This window comes from Peromyscus leucopus, chromosome 3, assembly GCF_004664715.2.
Source record: "Peromyscus leucopus breed LL Stock chromosome 3, UCI_PerLeu_2.1, whole genome shotgun sequence".
NCBI lineage: Eukaryota > Metazoa > Chordata > Mammalia > Rodentia > Cricetidae > Peromyscus > Peromyscus leucopus.
In genome coordinates, this window is record NC_051065.1 from 43,271,388 (window position 1) to 43,296,562 (window position 25,175).

Genomic DNA, 25,175 nt, shown 5'->3' on the forward strand with positions numbered 1-25,175 from the left:
CAGAAAAAAAAAAAATGTATTTTACATTCTGTATGTCTTTTGTAGAGAGATTTGAACAAATGCTTAACATAGATAACCAAAACAGACCAAAATAACAAATTCATTGATGGACAACCAAAGACTTTTTTATGGTTTAGTTACAGGAATGTGAATGTGTTTTTACACAAACATCTATGACTCAAAGGTGTTAAATCTTAAATTCGGGATAAAAGGCAAACTGAGGGGCTGATTGAACATATGAAAGCAGACTCTGGCTGCCATTTTCCCTCAATCCCTACTCTGTGTTAGAGTCCTCCTGGCTGGCCTGCCCTGCCCCCTGCCCTCAAACTCTCCAGCCCATGTGCTTCATTTATTTCTCCTAACTTCTCTTCTCCACATAGCCTCCGCCATTTTGCCTGCAGTGTGTCTTGGTTCTTACTCTCTTGGCTTGCTTGGTCTCCTCGTTCACTCCTGACCCCTTGGCTCCAGCTTCATTCCAGATACCTCTATGTGTTTTCTGCCTCATATATCCAATAAAGCTTTTCCTCAACCCATACCTAGGAGCAGTCAATTCTTCATTAATTTTTAATGGCAGCTGTATAACCAAAAAAGCCCACCATAGCCTTGCTGACGTATCATGGAAGCTGTAAACCTGGAGGTCTGTCCATGCTGTGCACTCAGCTCCTCAGATGAGAATATGTCCTCTCTCAGCTGTTGTTTAAGGCCCCGCCACCTAGTGGAGGGATCTTAAGAATCTTGTTCTTTCAGAGGTTTCCTGGGACTTGTGCTTTGCTTACTTCCTGAGTCTCAGGAGCCTCTCTCCTCTCTTCTGGAGGGAATATTTCAATTCGGAAGGAATTCTTGCACAATACTTCCGTAAAGCTGTTATCTTCTGTACCTGTTTTGGAAATATGGAGGGGATCCCAAATAATCTCTTAAAACATTAAAAAGGTTTTATCTTCTTTTTGTTTTACTATATACTTGTATGACATATAAAGCACATTAAAATTTATAGACATATGTTGAGTCTCTTACTGTTTCTTTCTTCTAGTGAAGATGAAATTTCAGCATCAGAGGTGACTGGCACAGGATTGAAATCTGCTGGCCAACTCCAGGCAGTTGAAGTTGAAAAAGGCTAAGAGTGGCATGTAAGAGCAAGGGTGTAGAACTCTGCCTTATGTTAACTGAATTGTTATTTTAAACTCTTGTTAATTAAATAATTTGCATATTGTAACCTGCAATTATTTTAATGAGGATTTATCTCAGCAAAAGGCATTCTGATTTGTACTCTATAGGCATATAAATATTGGAATTTATGGAAAGTCATAATAGTCAATTTTGGAGAAAAGAACAGGAAAATTAAGTAGATATTCCTCTGTTTTATTACTTGAATTTATTCTTATTAAGAAAATACATGTTTGGAGTGTGAATAGCTAGCTATATTTAGTACAATGGACAATTTTTAAGCAGCTATCACTAACATGTATTTCACTCAGGTACTCTGTTAGGTTATCATGAATGGAGTTTCTTAAAAGCTATTCAAATTAATTTTTAAAATAAAAATCACAATTAGGAAAAATGATACCCAATGAGACAATTATAATTCCATGTCATATCTACTACATGGTAACAGTCCAAATCTGGGACTGGTGAGACCACTCAGTGGATAAATGCATGCACTGCCATATATGATATCCTGAGTTCAATCTTCAGAACACACATGGAGGAAGAAGAGAATCAGTTCAACTGTTGGTTTTCCACATATGCTGTGGTACAGTCATGTTCCCTCACTAAATAAACAAATGAAAATAACAAAATAGAAGATAAAATAAAAATTATAGTCCAAAACTGCTGAATACACCCTAAAGCAATCATGATATTTCTAAAATTGACGCCATTGACTTTTTCATATGTACTTAATATTTTTATTATGAATTATATGTATTTGTGTGTATGAGAGGCCACAGTATTTACACATATGAATGCAGGTATCCACAGAGGCAAGAATAGGGTATTGGATCTTCTACAGCTGACATTACATGCACTTGTAAGCTTCCAGATATGAGTTCTGGGACCTGAAATTGGGTCCTTTGCAAATATGACATGCTTTTTACTGTAGGCATCCTTTCCAACCTACATGCTTATAAAATAGTTTTATGTTACAAGTTCAAATTTTTGTATTTGGGATGTGTTTTATTTAAAGTGTAAAAGTTCAACTGTAATTATCTAGAAAGTATACATTATTTCATGTTTCATTAGCGTGATAAATTAATAAAATTAGTACTTGGGGTCTTATATAAAGGCATAATATGATAAGTTTCTTTCATAATATTAATCATTTTCTATAACATTCAATACATAAAAATATATCTTATAAAAACTGGAATTTTGGAATGTATTTCAGAAGAAAAAAAATAATAGTCATTAGAAACAATAGAAAGAGATTCGGAATATTTCTATTAATTTTTATACAGTTACGTGTCAAAAGTGTGTGTGTTTGTATGTGTGTGTGTGTGTGTGTGTGTGTGTGTGTGTGTGTGTGTGTAGGAATGTATGACATGAACCACAAGAAAAAACATAAAAAAACAGAGAAAACAAACATAGAGGTACTAGATATAGATTTCAAAATGGAAATATACTGAATGAATTAAGATAACTTAATTTGTTGGAGAGGTAGACACTCTGAAGGTACTATCCACATTGATAAAATAGAACTGAAATTTTGAAAAAAAAATGTTAAATTTCACTAACCACAGTTAAATTAAAAAATAGATTAAAATAAAATATACAGAAAGTAGTATGGTGGGAGGTCACTAAAGAAAACTGATTAAATAAGACAAAGAACATACTGTATTCTGTGAAGAAGCTTAAAAAACTGTAGTCATTATCTTGAAATGAAAACAAAAAACACAACTTCAGAGAGGAGAAAGACACCATGCATTCAAATGAATGACAGTGTTTAAGAGCTAATACTACAAACAAAGTAGTCAAGTCCTCTACAAATTGCTGAGAGAACAACTGCTATGCTCAAACTTTGTGGGCACGTGCACTTCAATACCAAAAGAGGGTGAATACAATTTTAGACAAACAAAGAAACTAAGAGAACCAATCAAGATCCAAACACTCCAAGGAACATAGTAAAAGCTGCTATTTGAGAAGAAGGCAGTGCTCATGAAGATGCTTGGACATACCCTCAGTGACATGGTCTAGCTCATGAGTGATACAGTTTCTTCTGTACCACATCTTCACACACACATATGCACAAACAGACATAAGTCATAGTACACTGGACTTGATTAGTGAACCTTTCTAGCAGTTCAGATCTGATAACTAAAAGGTAAGTTTGGTGTAGTACTACATATATTTTTTATTTAAGTAAATATTTTTCCTTACTTTATCTATCTGTCATCTACCTATGTACTTATGTATTTCTCTCTCTCTCTCTCTCTCTATATATATATATGTATATATATATATACTATATATATATGTGTGTGTGTGTGTGCGTGTGTGTGTCTGAAGACAAATGGCAAGAGGTGGTTCTTTCCTTCTTCCATATGAGTCCAGTGGATTTAACTCAGGTATTCAGGTTAGGCAGCAAGTCCCTTTATGCACTGAACCTTCTCACTAGCTTTGCATTTGTTTTTACTTGTGCAGGTATCATTGGTGTAGGACAGGGGCAAATTCCTTTGCTCAGCATCCTTTATTCAATTACTTTTCATGAAATGCCCTGTTTATATGATCAGCTCAAAAAGTTCAACTCTAAAATTATTTCTGAATAAGAACTGATTCATTCACTCATTGAACATATTTTATTGGCTACTGAATATGAGTTCATTTGCTTTAGAAAACAAGTGTAAAAATAAACAATCATAGATTCATTCCTAATGCCATGGAGTGATGAATCACTTTGGGGACACACATAAATGAATAGAATTATCATTTCCAGGTAAATTATAAAGCAAGATGAAGCCAGAAAAGGGATAAGGAGATGAGGGCATGTGTGTTGGTTTGTCATTCAATTAGGACCTTTAAAAAAATAACTCATTAAGAATGGGAATTGTGTGGGGCTGGAGAGATGGCTCAGAGGTTAAGAGCACTGGCTGCTCCTCCAGAGGTCCTGAGTTCAATTCCCAGCAACCACATGGTGGCTCACAACCATCTGTAATGAGATCTGGTGCCTTCTTCTGTATGCATAATAAATAAATAAATCTAAAAAAAATAAAAGAATGGGAATTGTGGAGAAAACCAGGAAGGCTGGCTGCAGACCTTCTCCTCTCTTTCAGTTTCCCCAGAGCCAATCCCCTAGTCTTGTCCCTAGTGCTGTAAAAAAATTCCAGTTGCAGCCTTCCCTCACTCCTAAACACATCTCCTGTGGATCCTACAAACCATTGACTCCCAATCTCCCTCCCCAAATATTTTGCTTTGTCTAAGACCCCCAACTCCAGCAAGCATCATTTGCTAAACCAAGGGCAGCTCCTCCTCCCAGGGCAACAAATAGAATGAAGGCAGACCAACAACATATCTACTACTGCTCCCGAGATCCAATCTCTTCAGTCTCATTCCCAACTCCATATCAGAAAACCTTCTGTGGTCTCCCTTTGTTTTATAACTTCATCCCCAACCAATAAACAACCAACAACAAAGACCATCTCCTCCAACCTTCCATTCCCCAAGTCATCCTAGTTACTCACCCTCCAACACCAGGACACATTCCCTTAGATCACACAAGCTGAATAGGTCAGGAAAAAAAGTCAACACACGGCCATCACACTCCAAAAATCCAAAAAGCAAACAGAAGGGAAGAAACAAAATACTCATCCAACAAAGACAAATTAAGAAATCAGCATCTGGACCCTAAGTCATCCAAAACTCAGATGCCAAGTTGCCCATTTAAAAACACAATCAACAACAGCCAGGGCAATATGTCCCACTAGAGCCCAGCTATCCCACCATAGCAAGTCCTGCACATTTCAACATAGCTGAAGTACAAGAAAAAAGACCTTAAAATCAACTATATAAAGATGATAGAGGTCTTTAAAGAGTAAATAAATAAATTCCTTAAAGTAATACAGGAAGACACAAACAAACATTTGGAGAAATAAATTAATCCCTCAAAGAAAGCCAAGAAAACACAGAGTTGAAGGAAATAAACAAAATTCTTCACGTCCTGAAATTAAAAATAGAAGAAACAAAACAAAAACAAAAGAACAAACAAAGAAACGATCTCCTCCCCCCCCCCAAAAAAAAAAAAAACAACCCACAAACAAAGGGAATTCTGGAAATGAAATATTTAGGGATTCAAAAAGGAACAGCAGAGGCAAGCTTCATCAGAAGAATATATGAGATGGAAGAGAGAATATTAGGCATTGTAAATATAATTGAAGAAATGGATATATCAGTCAAAGAAAACATTAAATATAAAAATCTCCAGAAATGAAATATCCAGGAGATCTGGAACACTATGCAATGACCAAACCTAAAAATTTTAGAGAAAGGAGAAGAAGCCCAGCTCAAATTTCCAGAAAATGTTTTAAACAAAATAATAGAAGAAAATGATCCTAAACTAAAGAATGACATGCCTATAAATGTACAAGAAACACACAGAACAACAAAAAATTAGACCAAAAAAAAGTCCCTTCAACACATAATAATCAAAACACTAAACATACAGCATACAGAACAAAGAAAGAATATTAAAAATTGCAAGAGCAAAAGACCAAGTAACAAACAAAGACAGACCTATTAAAATCATGCCTGACTTCTGGATGGGACTAAAAGCAAAAGGGCCTAGAGAAATATGCTGTAGACTATAAAAGACCACAGATGCCAGCCCAGACTACTATATCTAGCAATAGTTTCAATAAGAATAGATGGGGAAAATAAAAATATTTCATAATAAATTCAATTTTAAACAGTATCTTCCTACAAATCCAGCCTCTGAGAAGGAAAATGCCCAACTAAGGAACTAAGTACATAAAAGCACAGAGACTAAATAATCTCACACCAAAAAAAAAAAAAAGAAACACACATACATACATACACACACACACACACACACACACACACACGACCACTATCACTACCATCACAACATAATCATAGGAGTCAAATATCACTGTTCATTGATATCTCTCAGTATCAATGCCCTCAATTCCCTGCCCCCCCAAAAAGAAGACTACCATAATGAATGCAAAAAATAGGATCAACCCTTTTGCTGTATCCAGAAAACACAATTCAACATCAAGGATAGACATTACCTCAGGGTAAGGGTAGAAAAAGATATCCTAAGCAAGAGGACCTATGAATCAAGCTGGTATAGCCATTTTAATATCTACTAAAATGGAGTTCAAATCAAAACTAATCTTATAGAGAAGGACACTGCATACTCATTAAAGGAAAAATCCCCCAACATGATATTTCAAATAAAAATTTCTATGACACAAACACAAGGGCATCTACTCTTATAAAAGAAAACTACCACAACTTAAATCACATATTGACCCTAATGCACTGACAGTGAGAGACTCTAATGTCCCACTCTCACCAATGGGTAGATCATCCAGACAAAACTAAACAGTGAAATATTGGAGCTAATATTATAAGCCAAATGGATCTAACTGTCATCTACAAAACATTTCACCCAAACACAAAAGAGTATGCCTTCTACCCTGCATGTCATGAAACTTTCTTCAAAACTGAACACATACATGGACACAAAGCAAGTCTCAACAGATAAAAAAAAAAAAAAAAATGATCACCCTGGATTAATGCTGGATATCAACAAAAACAGAAACAACTGAGAGCATATGAACTCATGGAAACTGAACAACATTCTACTGAATGAATAAATGGTCAAGAAAGAAATAAGAAAGAAATCATATACTTTCTAGAATTCAATGAAAATGAATACCCAGCATAGCCAAATGCAATGAAAGCAGTGCTAAGAGTGAAGTTTATAGCAACAAGTACATTTATAAACCAACTGGAGAGATCTCATACTAGCAACTTCACAGTACACCTCCAGTTCAAGAACAAAAAGAATTAAACACACCCAAGAGAAACATATGATAAGAAATAAATGAAGGCTGAAATCAATAAAATAGACATAGAACAATACAAAGAATTAACTATTTCAGACTATGAGGGGTCCAGCCCCTTGATAGCCCTCTCCCAGGGTCTGGGAAGAATCTACTACCAGCTGATAGTCTAATCTTTGAATTAATTAAATGAATCTAGGTACATGAAACACTTTAGTCCATATACCTTATTCTTCTGAAGCAGTTCTCTCTCTACACAGCTTCTTTTCTGCTCTCATGCTTAGTTTTTCTCCATCCCTTCTCTTCCTGCCTCTCATGTCCTCTCATAGTTCTTTTGCTTTTGATCTCATCTTCATCCTCAGCTCCTCCATCCCTGTTCATTACTTCCATTCCTACTCTCCTGACCTGACCCAACCCCTACCCTCTACAAAAACTCTGATTGTTTTTTCTTCTTTAGTTATAGTACTCTGCTCAGAGCTAGAAATTCTGCCTCAATCCTCCTCCACCTGGTATGCAAAAAGCACTTTTGTTCTGAGTCAATTGCTCTGGAATGCCATTTGGTCTGTGAGTGAAAGGAGGGTCTGAGCTTCATTTGCACAAGAAACAAAGCTATGTATGTATGCACCTGACTGTCTCCTAGGAGACAGGCTTTGTCTCTGTAGGTGTGTTACCTAGTACAGATCAGCAGTAGGTTTGAGAAGCTTACACTGTTTGCCATTATAGCCTAGGAGTTAGGGGTACACAAGAATTTGATAGCAGTGAACAGTTGATATATTAAAAGCTGAATAACATCAAATATTCCTTGATATTTGACTTCTCCTCTAGAAGTATTCCTTGATCCTTCAAGGTATAGCTATGTCATATGCAGCTGAATCTCTTTCACAGACTGCAGCAATCAATGAAACAAAGAGTTGGCTCTTTGAGAAAATCAAGAAGATAAACAAATACTTATCCAAACTAATTAAAAGAGGAAGAAAGACTAAGAAAATTAACAAAATTAGAAATAAAAATGGGGGTACAACAATAGATACAGAGGAAATCAAGAGAATCATAAGGATATACTTTAAAAACCTGCACTCCACCAAATTGGAAAAATCTAAAATAAATGTATCATTTTCTCAGTAAGTACCACTATCCAAAGTTAAAAGAAGATCAGATAAACAATTTAAATAGACTTATAACCCCCCCAAAAAATAGAAGCAGTCATTATAATTCTCCCAACCAAAGCAAAAGAAAACACAACAAACAGGAAACACAAATACCAGGGCCAGGTGGTTTTATAACAGAATTCTACCAGACATTCCAAGAATAGTTAATGATAATATTTCTCAAATTATCCTGTAAAATAGAAAAAGAATGAACATTGCCCAGTTCATTTTATAAGGCCACAATTACTCTGATACCCAAACCTGATAAAGACTCAGTAAAGAAAGAGAAGCACAGACCAATTTCCTGTATGAACTTGATACAAAAAATACTCAATAAAATAATTACAACCCAAATCCAAGACTGTTGTGCCCAGATCATGACCCCCAGAGAGACCACCAAAGACGAGCATGCCGGAATGCAAAAAGTTTAATTCTGGATATCCAAAAGCAATACAAGCCTAGGCAGGGACTTCGTCCAATACATCCAACGCAGTGGAGGCTGGTGGAACAAGCTCAGTTTTTAAAGGGAAAAGTCACAAGGTTACATCATTTAGGGGTGATAGTATGGATACAATTCTGATTGGCTCGCTTCTAGGGACTTCTAGAAATTACTTCTAAGGGAGTGGTTGCCCGCCACCATTTCTCATTGGCTGCCCTCAGGTGGGGGCATTTCTGTGGTCAGTTACCCTGGAAACCAGGGAGAGGACATTCCATAGTTTGGCAGGCATTACCTCGTGACTATCTTGTGACTGTGAACTTCTACACTTCCTGGTTTCTGGAATCTGAACTTACTGGTTTCAGTAACTAATGGCCTTTTCCCAAAAGGAGAAATCTTAGGCCTTAATTTTAGGGTGAAAGAATTTTGGTCTTATTTCTAAGATGGCTCCTTTTGGTCTCACAAGACCATATCAAAAGATCATCCACCATGATCAAGTAGGCTTTATCCCAAAGATACATGCATGGGTACATATACAAAAAGCAGTAAATGTAATCCACCATATAAACAAACTTAAAGAAAACACACAAACCCACAACAAATTCCTCATGATCTACTCATTCAACACAGAAAATGCCTTTGACAAAATCCAATAACCCTTAATGATAAAAGTACTGGAGAGATTAAGTATACAAGGAATGTACCTAAACATAATAAAGGCAATTTACAACAAGCCTATAGTCAAAATCAAAATAAATGGAGGAAAACAAAAAGCTATTCCACTAAAATCAGGAACAAGACAAGGCTGCCCACTCCATATCTACTCAATATAGTACTTAAAGTTTTACCAGAGCAATAAGACAACTGAAGGAAATCAAGGGATACATATTGCAAAGGAAGAAGTCAACGTATTGTTATTTACAGAAGATATGATTGTATATATAAGTGACCCAAAAAATTCTACTAGGAAACTCCTACAGCTAATAAACATTCAGCAAAGTGACTGGATGTAGCATTAACTGAAAAAAAAATCAGTAGTCTTCATATTTACAAATGACATAGACTGAAAAAGTAATCTGGGAAACAATATCTATCACAATAGCCCTAAATAATATGAAATATCTTGGGGTAACTAGACCAAACGAGTGAAAGACTTATATGATAAAATGTTAGCCTTTGAAGAAATAAACTGAAAAATAAATCAGAAGATGGAAATATCTCCCATGCTCATAGATTGGTAGGGTTAGCATAGTAAAAATTGCCATCATACCAAAAACAATACTGAACAATAAAAGAACTGCTGGATGGTCCACCATTCCTGATTTCAAGTTGTACTATAGACCTATAGTAATAAAAACTACATGGTATTGAAAACAAACCAGACATGTTGATCAATGGAATTAAACTGAAAACCTGGACATAAATACACATGCATATGAACAGCTGATTTTTGATAAAAGAAAAAAAAATGCTAGAAACACACACTGGAAAAAAAAGACAGTATCTTCAACAAATGTTGCTGGCCACAATGGGTACTAGTCTGTTGCATGTAGAAGAATAGAAATAGATCCATATATATCACCCTGCACAAAACTCAAGTCCAAGTGGATCATAAACACATTGCCAGAGTGGATGACTTTTTGAATAGAATACCAGAAGCCCAGGCATTAAAATCAACAATTAATAATAAATGGGACCTCATAAAACTGGAAATCTTCTGTAAGGCAAAGGACACAGACATTAGACATAAGGTCAGCGTATAGTATGGGAAGATTTTTGCCAAATCCACTCCTGATAGATGTCTAATATCCAAAATATATAAGGAACTCAAGAAACTGGATATCAAAAAACCCAAGTAATCCAATCTAAAATGAGGATCATATCTAAGCAGATAATTCTCAAAATATTATTCTCGAATAGCTGACAAACACATAAAGAAATGTTAAACATCCTTAGCCATTAGGGAAATGCAAATCCAAATGCTTTGATTCCGTATTACACATGTTAAAATGGTTAAGATCATTAACACAAATGACAGTTCATGCTTAGAGGATGTAGAACAAGGGGAATATTCCTCCACTGCTGGTGGGAATGTAAACTTGTATATCCATTATGAAAATCAATATGGCCATTCCACAGAAAGTTAAGAAGTGATCCACTTCAAGGCCCAGCTATACTACTCTTGGGTATATGCCCAAAGGTACACTCCACTATACCACATGGATATTTTCTTAGCTATGCTCATTGTGGCTTTTTTCAAAATAGAGAGAAATTGGAAACAACCCTAGATGTCCCTTTACAGAAGAATGGATAAAGGAAATATAGTACATTTACACAATGGAGTATTACCCAACTGTTAAGAGAAATGAAATTTGCAAGTAAGTGGATGCAACTAGAAAACATCATCCTGAGTGAGGTATTCCAGACCCAGAAAGATAAATACAATATGTATTTACTTACAAATAGATATTATATATTAAGTAAATATTAGCCAAGCTACATTCCATAGGCCTACAGAGTTAGATAAGAGGAGGGTCTAGCCGGGTGGTGGTGGTGGTGGTGGTGGTGGTGGTGGTGGTGGTGCATGCCTTTAACCCCAGCACTTGAGAGACAGAGCCAGGCATATCTCGGTGTGTTCAAGGCCAGCCTGGTCTACAGAGCGAAATCCAGGACAGGCACAAAAACTACACAGAGAAACTCTGTCTCGAAAAATCCAAAAAAAAAAAAAAAAAAAAAAAAGAAAGAAAGAAAGAAAAGGATCTAGGGGTGAACATGGGGATCTCCTTGGGAGGGCAAAATAGAATAGAAATATGAGAATGAAGAGGTATCAGGTGTGTGGAGGGGAGATAGGGTAGACAGAGAGCTGAGGGAGAGATAACTGTAATTGGGGGCCATTTGGGAGGGTGTTGAAACCTAGTGCAGAGGAAACTGCTTGAAGTCTAAGGTAATCCTAATAAACTCCTAGCTGTGAGGGATACAAAGTCTCAACTGGCCATCTCTTGTGGTCCAGTGAGGCTTCCAGTGGTGGTACTAGGGTGTATTCAACTGAGTTGTTGGCCAAGGAGATCCCATGGAAATCCCCAAAATAACCAAGGCTGCTACTAAGACAAAATGCTGCTCTCTGCCAACTGACAGTAGGGCCCAGATGCAGAGGCTAACACCCACACAACTTACTGAACATGTAGAAGTCTAGCTGGTGCCTGCATGGAGCTTTCACCCCTACATTCCAGTCTCTTTGATGTGGGAAGGTATTCTGCAGGCTAAGGTAAACACCAACCTAGCTAAAAAGACTTGACCTACAATCTGTTCCACCTGCAAAACATGCTAGGGCAATGGTGGCACAGAGTGTGTGTGAGTAGCCAACAGTGTCTGATTTGATCTGTAGCCCACTCCATAAAAAGGAACCACACCAGGCAGTGCTTGGGTAACCAAGAATAAGAGACTAGATAGCGTATAGGTCTTCAATAAAACCAAAAACTACTGGCCTAAAAATATCAATAAAATGATCCTAATGATATTTTGCTATACTCATATATCAGTGCCTTATCTAGTCATCATCAGAGAGGATTCCTCCTGCAGCAGATGGGAACAGATGCAGAGACACAAAGCCAGACACTATGGAGAGAGAGAATCTAAATTAGAGGTTTCCTTCAAATCCCTGCCTTCAGAGCTCAGGGAATCTGATGGAAGAGGAGGCAGAAAGAATGTAAGAGCCAGAGGGGATGGTAGACACCAGTAGAACAAGGCTCTCTGAGCCAACTAAGCATTACACATGTGATCTCACCATGACTGAAGTAGCAAGCACAGATCCTAAATGGGTCTACACCAGGATCTCAGCATATACATTATAGCTATTAGGTTAGTATTTTTATGAGACTCTTGATTGTGAGAATGAGTGTGTCTCTGACTTGTCCCTGCTCTTGGGACTCCTTTTCTCCTGTTGAGTTGCCATGTCCAACTTTGATAGATTTTGCTTCAAGTTATTATTTTATTTTGTCATGTGTAATTGTTAATCCCTGAGAAGCCTCTTCTTTCTAATGAAGGACAGATGGGGAGTGGATTCAGTGGGAGTGGAGGTGAGAGAAGAACTGGGAAGAGTAGAGGGTGGTAAAACTATAATCAGGATGTATTGTATATAAAAATCTATTTTCAATAAAAGAGGAAAAAGGGACAAAAAGGAATGTGACTTGTATATGTTATACGCTAAGGGAAAAGAGAGTAGACCTTGAATATAAGGCATGAAATAAGAAGCTAAGTGTATGGCTTGAGGCAATGATGTGTATAACTCCGCAAGCAGAAGTGATTATAGCAGCAATAGCAAGAGGAAATCTCTGCAATTGGTAGTATTGTAAGAAAAAATAATTGACTTTCAATATACTTTCAGTTTTATTATAAATAATCAAACATGTAACTAATAATATGCTGATAAATTCTAAATATACTTTGGAGATAAACATTTTGACACCTGTAACTAGTACCTAATTTATAATTCTCATTTATGAACATTAATTTGAATGAAATCAAATGGTTAACTCACTTCTGGGTCTTCACTTTAATAATCAGGGGGAATCAAAGTACTCTGAGGATGAGATCAAGCATGTGATAGATCTGACATTGTAAGAAAAATTGATATAAACTAACTAACAAACAAACAAATCAAAACCACATTTCTCATCTCTGAGGAAATAAGAGGGAGTTAATTCTGGAGCCAAATGAGTGAACATGGCTATAGGAACACCAAGTCAAGTTTCCTCAAACACCATATTACCTCATGCTAACCTTTTCATGAAATATTTACAGGACAGAGCAAAGACAGCCATAAATCAAGACACTTTAAAAATGCATTATTGGAAGCAGCAGGAGGTGGTTTAAGCAAAGCAGAAATAATTCTACTCTAGGAATCACATGTCATCTGATGGCATTGTCAGTCTTTAGGATAGTGGAATTCATTTATAAATTTCAAAATGATTTTTCTACTAATCACAAGAACATTAGGTAAATGTATTAGGTAGGTTTCTATTGTCATGATAAACACCATGTCCAAGAGCAACTTTGAGACGAAAGTGTTTTCTTTGGTTTACACATCCCAGATTACTGTCCATCAATGAGGAAGTCAGGGCAAGAGGATCTCAAGGCAAGAATCTAGAAGCAGGAACTGAAGCAGAGTCCATGGAGAAATGGCTCACACTGGCTTGTTCCCCATGGCTTGCTCACATTTATTTATTTATTTATTTATTTATTTATTTATTTATTTATTTATTTAGGTTTTTCGAGACAGGGTTTCTCCGTGTAGTTTTGGTGACTGTCCTGGAGCTCACTCTGTGGACCAGGTTGGCCTCAAACACTCAGAGATCCACCCGGCTCTGCCTCCTGAGTGCTGGGATTAAAGGCATGCGCCACCATTGCCCGGCTTTATTTTTTATTAAACACAGGACTACCTGCCAAGAAACAGTACTCTAGTATTGAAGTACTGTTCCTTCCACATCAAACATTAATCAAGAAAATATCCCACAAATTTGCCTAAAGGGCTATCTGATGCAGATATTTTTTTTTCATCTGGGGTTATCTCTTCTCTGATCTTAGCTTATTTCTAACTTAAAAAAAGACTAAATAGCACAGCCAGATACAGGGGTGAACAAATGACTATGCAAAGGGCTAAAGATAGCTCAATGTAATCCAACTCCAGATCCACAGCATTCCAAACCCCAAAAACACTGAAAGAACCTTTGTAGAATGTTCCATATGCACAGGTCTGCCCACCCCCCCCCCCGCCGCCCTTGGCCCTGGGAACCCAGTTATAATAGAGATATTTTAACCTTCTTTTCTTACCTTTATTACATTTAAGGGGACTCTTTCAAACAGACTGCTGTTCAGTGCATCATATCCTAGAGGAACACAATGAAAACATCAAAGACCATGGTTCTGGATAATAGGAGAATAAACTTAAAACAGTAAGAATTAGAAAGAAAAACAAAGAAAAGAAAGTAGAGACATTGGAGTAGAGACATTGTAAAGTTTTTCCCAGAAGTTCAAATGCAGGCATGTTTTAACAAATTACTGAGAAATATCATCCCATACTTTAAACTGTAGTGTACAAACAATGACTATAAATCTATCCGAAATAAACAACTGACATACATGAAACAAGTGTGGTGTAATGATAAAATGTTATTCGTTGTGCAAGGGTTAACTGGAACTAAGCTTTATGCTATTAATACACCCATAGGGTTTTCAATATAAGTATATAACTTCTTCTATTTTTATAAATTAAAACAAAAGTATAACCACATGATGAATGGTGCAGCCAATGAGTTTTAGTACAGGGACTTTAAAGACACCCAAGCTTATGTGACAAGCTATTAATTACACTGTAATTTTTTAAAAAAAAATTGAATGCAAAAGAGTGAAGAGCAAAGAAGAATATGACAATACTAGGACTTTATTATTTGTTTTGTCTTCCTTTTTGATGTGTCTTAAAATATTCTTTAAATAAAGAGAATTTAAAGAAAATTAATAACTAGAAAAACAATAAGAGCAAATTCTGATATACGAATATTACAATCAACTTCTTAATCCTTCCAAGTTATTATCTGAGTCATTTGACAAGCTATAACAGATATTCATGGGATTCTCTCAAACACAATTGCCAGATTCCTTTGGAATTCCTCCATGTCTCTAGTTGTTCACATATCCTTTGATCAAAGTCTTGTACTGGCACTGAAATGATCTTTTTTTGTTTTTATTCCCTTGTTATTTTTTTATTTTATTTTTTTTTTTTTTTTTGGTTTTTCAAGACAGGGTTTTTCTGTGTAGCTTTGCGCCTTTTCCTGGAACTCACTTGGTAGCCCAGGCTGGCCTCGAACTCACAGAGATCCGCCTGCCTCTGCCTCCCGAGTGCTGGGATTAAAGGCATGTGCCACCACTGCCCGGCCCCTTGTTATTTTTTAGACTGTTTTATTCTTAAGCTGTCCTTCGCCTCCCCAGCTCACTTTTTTCATTTCTTTCAAGTCAATTATTCTCCTTTCTGACTTCCACAGTTTGCTGAACCTGCTCTTCATTTTTGTCTCCTTGCATTTCTTTTAAGTACAAATAGTCCTCTTTGCTATCGCTTTATTGCCTATTTTCCACTTATCCATAGTGTCATTTTCTTGAGCCTGCATTCATCATCACAACATAAAAATAATCTGCATATACTACTAGTAAACCTTTAATAACAAGCTTCTGAGGAAGGGATGTAAGGTAGAGAATGGTACCTGAAGGCTTTACACACAGTGCCAAGACAGCATAAAAGGAAAACCAATTAGTTAGCAAACAGGAAGGCTAAAAACATCCTGCTGTGGATGACTGAATCCAACCACTGTCCCAGCAATATGCACAAATATCTCACATATGAGAGTGTGCTGCCTATTTTAATACTAAAATTAGGCACATTCCTGGATGGCAATTTAAGATGCTAATGAGACATGGTACAAACTATTTCATAGAGAACCACACGCAACAGAATGTGTGGAAAAGTCTACACTATGCAAATAATCCTGAAAGCTTCCACTAAGTGACATGAAAGTCCTAACCTTGGTGTGGTAGAATTGTTTGAGCCACTAATCTCTTTATTTGCTTTGACTGATTCTTCCCTTAGAAGTTCATCCCATTTTAATAAACTGTCCCTGTTTCTGCTGCAGCTATGTGTATCTGTTCAATTCCTTGTTCAGGTAAACAAAACACAGAAACTTTCTGTGGGTTTCCATCAAACACTGACATCCACTGAGATCATCTTCTTGGTAGTTCTACATTTCAGCCTTCCCAAAAGCACAGCTAATCTTCTGAGGTTTAGGAATCACAGTAATGCCCAGCAAGTGATAATATTACCAAATTCGGTCTGTCAGGCAGTTTTTTTTTTCCCTTGTGGTTACAATGAAACATGTGTCTCCAAGGTTTTAGCTGTTTTTTCTTACTTCTTTTATAATTCATTCACTAAGTCTCACCATGGCTTTATGCAAGAGGATAGCTATGACATTCTGTGATAGGCTTCTCTTCAATGTATTTTCCCTGCCTTTGAAGTAATCTTTAATGTAAGTAAAGAGAAAATCTTTGCTTAAGACCAACAAAGTTTGTGTTCTGATTTGTTTGATAAGCTTTAGGCTTAGCTTTGAACATCTGATCCTCCTGAATGCTAGGATTACAGTGGGCCACCTATCAGGCTAAAACCAACAAATACCTCATGTCTCATTGTAATTTTGAGTCTGATGTGAAGGCAAATACATATTAAAAGATCGAGTATTTAAAATAAGAAACTTACTTTTCCCTGCTTAAACTTTACATTCTCTACCCTCACTTTTCTTAAAATATTTGTTTTAGAAAATTCGTTATCTACTTGTTTGTCCTTTGAAATGTATATGCTTAAATTAAAAAGGATAAATTAGCAACAGGGATGCTTCCTCAAGACTCAAGAGTCTAAGTTTGAAGTGTACTAACACCAGAATGTAGATGAGTACTCATTTCCCAGTTTTCTTTTATGTAAAAATCTCAGTTGCTCTTTACTCCAAATGTTCCTTCTCTGTGCACAAAGTTGGAGGATTTTGTTTCATTGAAAGGAACCAGAAAATAGAAGTGACTACACAAAACTCAAAGTAGATCTGGAAGTGTGACAAAAGGCACAATCAAGTACCCTTAGTGGATGATGACCTGTCCCCTTGAGAACACCTAGGCAGTGCTTTTTTTTTTTTTTTTCTCTATTGAGTTAAATACGAGATATTTTTCTTCCTTGTTGATATCCTGAAGCAGATCACTAACAACACACACTGCACTAATACTTATTCAGTATTAAAGAAGTTTTCTTTCTTTGTTTTGGTGGACAGGTTTTCTGGAGGTGGCAGCAGATTTTGTTTTTAAACATGTTTTCTCAATAGTGCCAAATGGGAACTCATACATCTTTATTTAATTGAATGAATAATTTTATTTACAAATATGATCATATAATGAGAGTCTATTACTCATGATAGATTATGGAGGTAAGAAAGTGTTTCCAGATTGCATTTGAATCTTATTTTTAAAACAGCAAAATGTTATATATTGGAGGCATTTCAGAATTGGCGAACTTTTTGCATAGTTATTAGCAGTTATTTCTGATAGCTCACTGCAGACAGGCTAATGGTCAAGTCAACACATAAATCTGGATATAATATATGCACACATACCTTTGGAAGTGTGCATATACGTGTGTATGCATTTCACACCAGTTTTAATATCAGTTTATTCCATATACCAACTACGCTTACATTTTCTGTGTTCTAAAATAAAACTTCAGATATCCGTTTTATTTTGCCAACCCAGAGTGTTCTTTAAAGGCAACTTTATCAGATGAATAGTGCATATGAAAGAGTCTAGGTCCACAAGGCAAGGCAATGAGAGGTAAGAAGGTGAATTTTGTTATCTACATGTAGACTTCCTTTAGCAGTACTGAAACAAGTTAATCCTGGCATTTATTTGTCAGGGGATGTTTACATACAAGCAGAATATATGAAACATAAAATCCTTTGGGGCATCCACATGATATCTGACTTTCTAATTTGAATGCACATGCGTTCCCATTAACCTTCTGTTGAAGATAGGACAAAATGGCTGAAAGGATTTGTTTTCTCTCCAGTGGTCATCTTTTCTAGGCTAGGCATCACAACAGGTTTCAGGAATTAAGTGGGTAGAGGCATGACATCTACGAAGAATATAAACATATTGGAGAAGTTTAATCAATTAATACCTTGACAACAAGCTCCCTACCTGAAAATGAATAAGGACTTGGGATGTTTTGATAGGAAGAGTTAGCTCTGGGAGCAAGAAAAGGTTAGCTTAGAGAATAGCATGTGTGCTGTGCAGGCACAGAACAGTGAACAATGTAATGTGGTGTATATATGGTTGAGCTTCCACCAAAAAGAAAAAGGAAGTTATAAAAGAAACAGGGATCACCATGGGAAAGAAATAAATATACCTCATGTATTCCTCTTACTTTTAATTCAGAATTAAGCAATCTTAGTATTTTTAGGGGGATGAGATTCTTTGGAAAGAAGTGGCTCTGGGGAATGAGGAGGGCAGGAGAGAGTAATGGAAGAGCAGTGACGATGACTAAAGTGAATGACAAGAGTGTGTAAGAATATGCAACCCTTTGTCTTAGACAATGAACACTCACTAAGACAATGGAGGTATGTAGCAAATCAAGTCTGATTCGGAAGGTAATAGAGGCAGGCTAGCTGAGAAGGACAAGTGATATATATTTCTGGCAGAGTCAACAGGAAGTACACAAGGTACTGGAGACAGCATGAGCTTGGTGTATTTGAAACTTGAAAGAAGGATGATGTAAGTGGAAGATAGCGAGTAAGGTCTACTTGAATTCCAAGAAGAAAGGGGACATGGAATTCCTTGAGCAGCAGATCAATGGATGAATTTTACTCATGATATCTATCTTTGTGACAGTAGCTTTGTGCTTTATGTATTTTAAAATTTTATTATTAGTCTATTTTCAAATTGTTTATAGTTTCAAATTTTAATAGTGCACATATCAAATGATACCCTGTTTCATTTGTATTTTATTGCATCATTTCCCCTGACTGTTGATTAAATTAGACAGATACCTGCTCATTTTAAAAATTAAGTGACTTTTAATAATATCATGTTTTGTGTTCTCTATTTTATGGATTGTTGCTTTTGGTTTTTCTATTGTCCTTCTTTCCTAATTCTCTGTATTTGCCTTCCTACATTTTGTTTTCCTCTTGTATGTTCCAGAGGGTGCTTTTCATTTTATTTTTGTCAGACTTTATGCACTTTATTTATTATTATTATTATTATTATTATTATTATTATTATTATTATTTTATAAAACCCCTTATGTAGTTTTCACAGCTGAAATCTATGTTCTCTGAATGGAGACTCTGGTATGAGTTTTCACGAGGATGTTAGTGAATTCTCCATGTAGGCAAATTTCTAGATGGTCTTATTAAATAAAAAACATGGAGCCAGATATAGGGGTGAAAACCTGAGAGATCAGGGAAATAGGGAAAGCCACAGCTAACCTTACATCACCAACTCCACAGCTTCTAAATACAAGTGACTTCCTGTCTACCCATGACTATACGCCTTTTGTTCTGCCACCTGATTTGCTCTTTCTGTTCAGCTACATCATTTCCTCTTCCTGCCCAGCTCTGTCACTTCCTGTCTGTATGTACAGACCTCCAGACCTCCAAGGTTAACTAGTTTTGGAATTTAAGGTATGTGCCACCACACCTGGCTCTGTTTCTAGTGTGGCCTTGAACTCACCGAGATCCACACAGATCCCTGCCTGCCAGGTGAAACAATTAAAGGTGTGTGCTACCATTGCCTGACTGCTTTTTCCTCTGAGCTCCAGGAAAACTTTATTTATTAAAGCTCAAATAAAACATCTCTATAAGAAGACTTAATGAACACAGCCCCCTTTCAGAGGGTGGGGGACAGATATTTGTAGGGCTTGGAGATCAAAGGTGGCCTTGAAGAAGTTGCCTGAGGTGGCAGTGCAGCCCCTGACTGATGTGTAATAGTCACCAATATTGGCCAGCAGCAGCTTGTTGGGCAGAGAAACAGAAATAATGCCAGTACTTTTGGGGCAGGAATGAGGCACACCAGCACAGAGCCATATCACCCTGTTGCCTTGCATACACTGTGTGAGACATGTCAAACTTTTTCCTCAGTAGCCTCCCCATACAGGGACAATGACAAGTTTGGTCAAGATGGTGCCCCCTCAGAGGGCAGTGGCTACCTTTTTTGAGCACTTAATACCAAGACCAACATAAGTGTTGTAGTCCTCAATAGCAACAGATGTCTTGAACATGGTTGGCTGGCCAGCCTGAGCCTGCTTCTCTACTGGCATGATATTTAGAACCTCATCCTTTAGAGATGCTCACAGAATAAACAATAATTTTGGAATTCTTAATTAATGGGCAGGGAGAAAAGGTAGATTTCTTCCATGGACTTAATCTTCATGTCCTTGACCAAACACTCCATCTTGGTAACAAGGATGCACTTTTTTGTCTTTGGCTTAAATTCCACAAGTTCCACAGCCTCAACCATGATTACCACCTTCACCATGACCTCAGCCTTAAGACAGATGATTGATACTCTACAGAAGCTGTGGTAGTGGACCCCAAAGCCTTGGCCCTGGGTGTCCTGGCTCTCTCTACAACCCTGTCATCCATCGTTTGTTGTTTACCTGAAGAAGCTGCTTTTGTTTTACTATGTAGTATATACTTTTGGATTTGAGTGAGGGGGGTTATTCACATAAAACAAGTATAAGTTAAAGAATAAATGCTCAGTAGCAGAGAGAAGTAGTAGATAGATAGTGAAAATAATCAAATTTTAAACTAACAAAATCAGGATAAATCCACTGGGAAACCCTCATGAGGCACTCAGCTGAAGTTCCCATTGAGAGTGTCTCCAGAGAAGCAATGTTGAGTGAGGTTTCCATGTAAAAGAACAAATACCAGAACATAAACACCATCATCAAACTGGGTGCTTACCACAGCCAACAAAAGCAGAAGTTGGGGTAGTGTGTTGGCTAGTTTTATGTCAACTTGATATAGGCTAGCATCATCTGAGTGGAAGGATCCCCAAATGTAGCTGGAGAATTTCTCCCCAGCTCCTGCCAAAGTCCTGTCAGTCCCGGAGCCCACTTATAAAATAAGCACAGACTCTTACATTATTTACACTGCTTGGCCATTAGCTCAGGCCTATCATTTTCTAGCTCTTACTCTTATTTTTAGCCCATTTCTATTAATCTATACTTTGTCATGTGGCTCGTGGCTTATCGGCACCTTACCTCTTCCTTGTCCTGGTGGGGGCTCCCACAGTCTCCCCTTCCCTTCCTGCTTCCTCAATTCTTCTCTCTGTTAGCCCCGCCTATACTTCCTGTCTGGCTATTGGCCAATCAGTGTTTATTTATACAGAGCAATATCCACAACACCCAAATGAGAAAATTCCTCCTTACAAGTGGGCTGTAGTCAGGCTGGTGGTATATTTTTAAAATTAGTGACTGATGGTGAAGCGCCCAGCCAATTTTAGGCAGTGCCGTACCTGGACAAGTGGTCCTGGGTTCTATGAGAAAGCAGAATGAACAAGCCGAAGGAGCAAACTGGTAATCAGCATCTGTTCATGGCCTCCACATCAATTCCTGCCTCCAGGTTCTTGCCCTATTTGAACTCTGGCTTGCTGAGATAGACTGTGAATTAGGATTTGTAAGCCAAACAAAACTTTCGTCCCCAAGGGGCTTTGGGTAGTGGTGTTTTGTCAAACAAGAGTAACCCTGCCTAGGCCTGGCAGTTAGTTCCTGCTTGAGTTACTTCCACTACAGATGTTTTTGCTATCAAGAAATAAGTGCTATAGATACCTGTTGAAAGTGGTTTACCTCTAGATCTTCTTAAGGAAAGGGGATTTTAATGCGCTTAGCTGCTTTTGTTTTTCCCTCTATCTATTACAGAGCCAGGGATTAGAGTCTTGGTCAGAGACAAGAAAGGGCCTGATCACTCCCAGAACCTGCTCCCAACAAGTTTAAAAAGCATATAATAATTTGCCAGCATCATTTATACTATACTTCTTTATAAAACTCCCAGTTAAAATTAGTTTACTTCACTAAATTTAAAACATATTTGCTCCTAAAAATGCATAAAAATGAATTTTATAACCCATAAATTGTGCTATATTCTACTGGTCTTTACTTTTGAAAGTTCGAAGAATTTGAAAATTTAAGAGTTTCACTTCTCAGAGCCTAATGTTATTTCATTTCCAGATTATTAGTCAAATAAAAAGCCATTCTTATTCTAATAGTTCTAAACTTAACTACTTTCGATCAAGAACCCACAGTTTAGAGAAGCTAATATTTTGATTTTCTCTAGATTACTTTTACAGCTTATTATAGATATAAATGTAAGATGTTTGATTAAGCATTTGAGAATTGTCTTTTGATGATATTCACCACCTTCTCTGTTTTCTCCCAGATCCATTTTCCAATCCACACCCACACAACTTTGTGTCCCCCTTTAAAAAACACTTTGACTCTCTTTAGTGCTGCCTACATGCATGGACACCCACTAGATACTGTTAGCACTAGTAGGGCCACACCCTTAAAGAAAACCAATTCCTCTAGAAGCTTTCAATCATTAATAGTTTCTCTGGTGGGGATGAAACTTCCTGCCCACCTCTCCTCTGTGCTGTTTGTCTGGCTTGAGCTCAAGCCATTGTAAGCATGCTATCACAAGCACCTGTGAGCACATATGTGTAGCCTGTTGTTTCTGGAGAACAGTTTCATTGTTCTCAATTACTACCTCTGGCTCTTATACACTCAGTTATCCCTGAGACTTGGGAAGATGGGATAGAGACAGATGTTCCTTTTGCAGCTGAGCACACCATAATCACTTTTTCAGTGCCCCTTGAGCAGTCATGGGTCTCTATTAATATGCACATACTGAAAAAGAATATACCTTTTATTGTCTTCACTATCAATTTTTATGATGTGATTGTTTACATTTAAATTGAGTAGCCCAGAACTTTTCCTTTTTTGATTATTTCTTTCCAGCATGCAATGCTCATGTTTTTCACTGACTTCTTATTATAAAGAGGCTACATCTCTCCAAGTGTGATAGCTATTTTTGGTTGTCAACTTGACTACATTTGGAATGAAGTAAAAACCATATAGGACAGCATACCTTTGAGGGATTTGAAGTGGCAAGATCTACTTCTAATGCTGTAATCTGGGTCTTTGAAGTGGGAAGGCTCATCCAGATATAACTGGGCCATGCCTTCTGCTGGAAGTCTTTATAGGGATATGGAAAAAGGAAGCTTTTCCCATTTGCCTGCTTGCTCTCACCTTGCTAGTAAGTCCATTCTTTCACGGATATTAGATCCCACTTTTTTGGGATTCTAGCGTATACTAAAGAACAGTTGAGATACCCAGGGTCCTAAACTGAGCAACTATTGTATTCTTGGACTTCCCATTCATGCCATCCATTATTGAATTAGCTGGACCACAGCCTGTACATCATTCTAATAAATACCATTCATTATGTATACACACATATATGTTGAGAGAGATTTTCATTCTGTAAGTTTTGGTACTCTAGAGAACCCTGAATAATACACCAAGAGTTGTCTGAGATCAAAGCATTCTTATGCCCCACTAGTAGGAGTCTATCAATAGTGTGTCCATTAAGGGAGCATCATGGTAGCACAAATGAGAAAGTCCACTCAAACTCAGGAGACTCTCTCTGACATATAGCCTATGCTGGTTCAGTCATTCAGCGTACTAAAAGGATGAAAAATCCAAGAATAAATAAGTAAGTTAAATGTGACATTGATATTCAGTAGCCATTTTAGAAGTTGTTTAGGATTCACAAGTCAAATATAGACAGCAGGGGCACAAAATATTACAAATGTGGTAACTAACAACAATAAAAATTGAAAGAAGCAATTTAAAAATACATTGATGCTTAATTAAACTAAAAGAGAGGCACACATGAGAGCATGAGTATGGTAATGGCAGAGACTGTGAAGAATTAACATATTGATGGTTATGGTGGAAAGCACTGCTGGTAGAATATGGAGAGTCACCAATAGAGGAAGATATTTAGAGCAATGATGTGCAGGTGTATTTTCTTTTACCTTCATGGTGTAACTGAATGTGAGGAATGGGGTTTGATAGAATGGTGATGATTTTAGAGAAGTGGAGGAGGAAAGTTTGAGTTAAAATTAGTAGAAGCCAGTAGGTAAACACACACACACACACATAGATATAGATAGATATAGATACACACACAAACACACACTTTCTGTGGAAGGTAATGATAGAGAGTGTGCTGAATGTCTGTGGACTTACAGACAAGGACATCAGCTCACTGCAGGAAGTCCATGCAGGAGGTTCAATCTACTGTATGTAATCTCTATTGAGTACAAAAAGAAGTGCATTCTTCTGAAAGATTTCAAGAATTGTAAACCTTATGGTATTTGGAGTTTATGAAGTATCCTGCATCTCTCATTAGTATCTTGTAGTATTCATCCTTTTATTGCATGTAACTTCGTCGGGGCCAAGTGGATATTTTGTGTTACTCCCATTTTATTTCCCCTGAGAGCTTGGGGGCTATTTTCATATTACTACTTTGCCTCTTGTCTTCTCTTATTTCCCACTTATTACACAAGCTTCTAGGTTTGTGGTTGGAATATCTGAATGGTCATGTAGAGTCTGAGGGTAAAACTGAATAGGGTATAACACTTCATGTCCTGAACATTAGAGACTCATTCATGATTGCATATAAGCACTGCCCCAGTTCCCAAGGGAATCTGAGCTATCCACAATAATCAAAATATATTTATGAGACCTTTTATGTACCAGAATTTCTCAATTCAAAGTCACCATGACATGAGAATGAGTTCAGACAGCATGCAACCCAAGGAATTCGAATAAATTTACTCACTCTAGGAAAAAAAAAAAAAAACTGTTAAGTTTGTTTTCTCAGGAATGATGGTCACTAATTTACAAAGGATCACAAATTCTTTCTTAAGATTATT

General features: G+C 37.0%; 1 pseudogene; it reads right to left on the bottom strand.

Moving 5' to 3' along the window:
• Positions 1-20,063: 20,063 nt before the first annotated feature.
• On the bottom strand, positions 20,064-20,693 carry LOC119087690 (annotated as a pseudogene).
• Between the last annotated feature and the right edge of the window lie 4,482 nt (positions 20,694-25,175).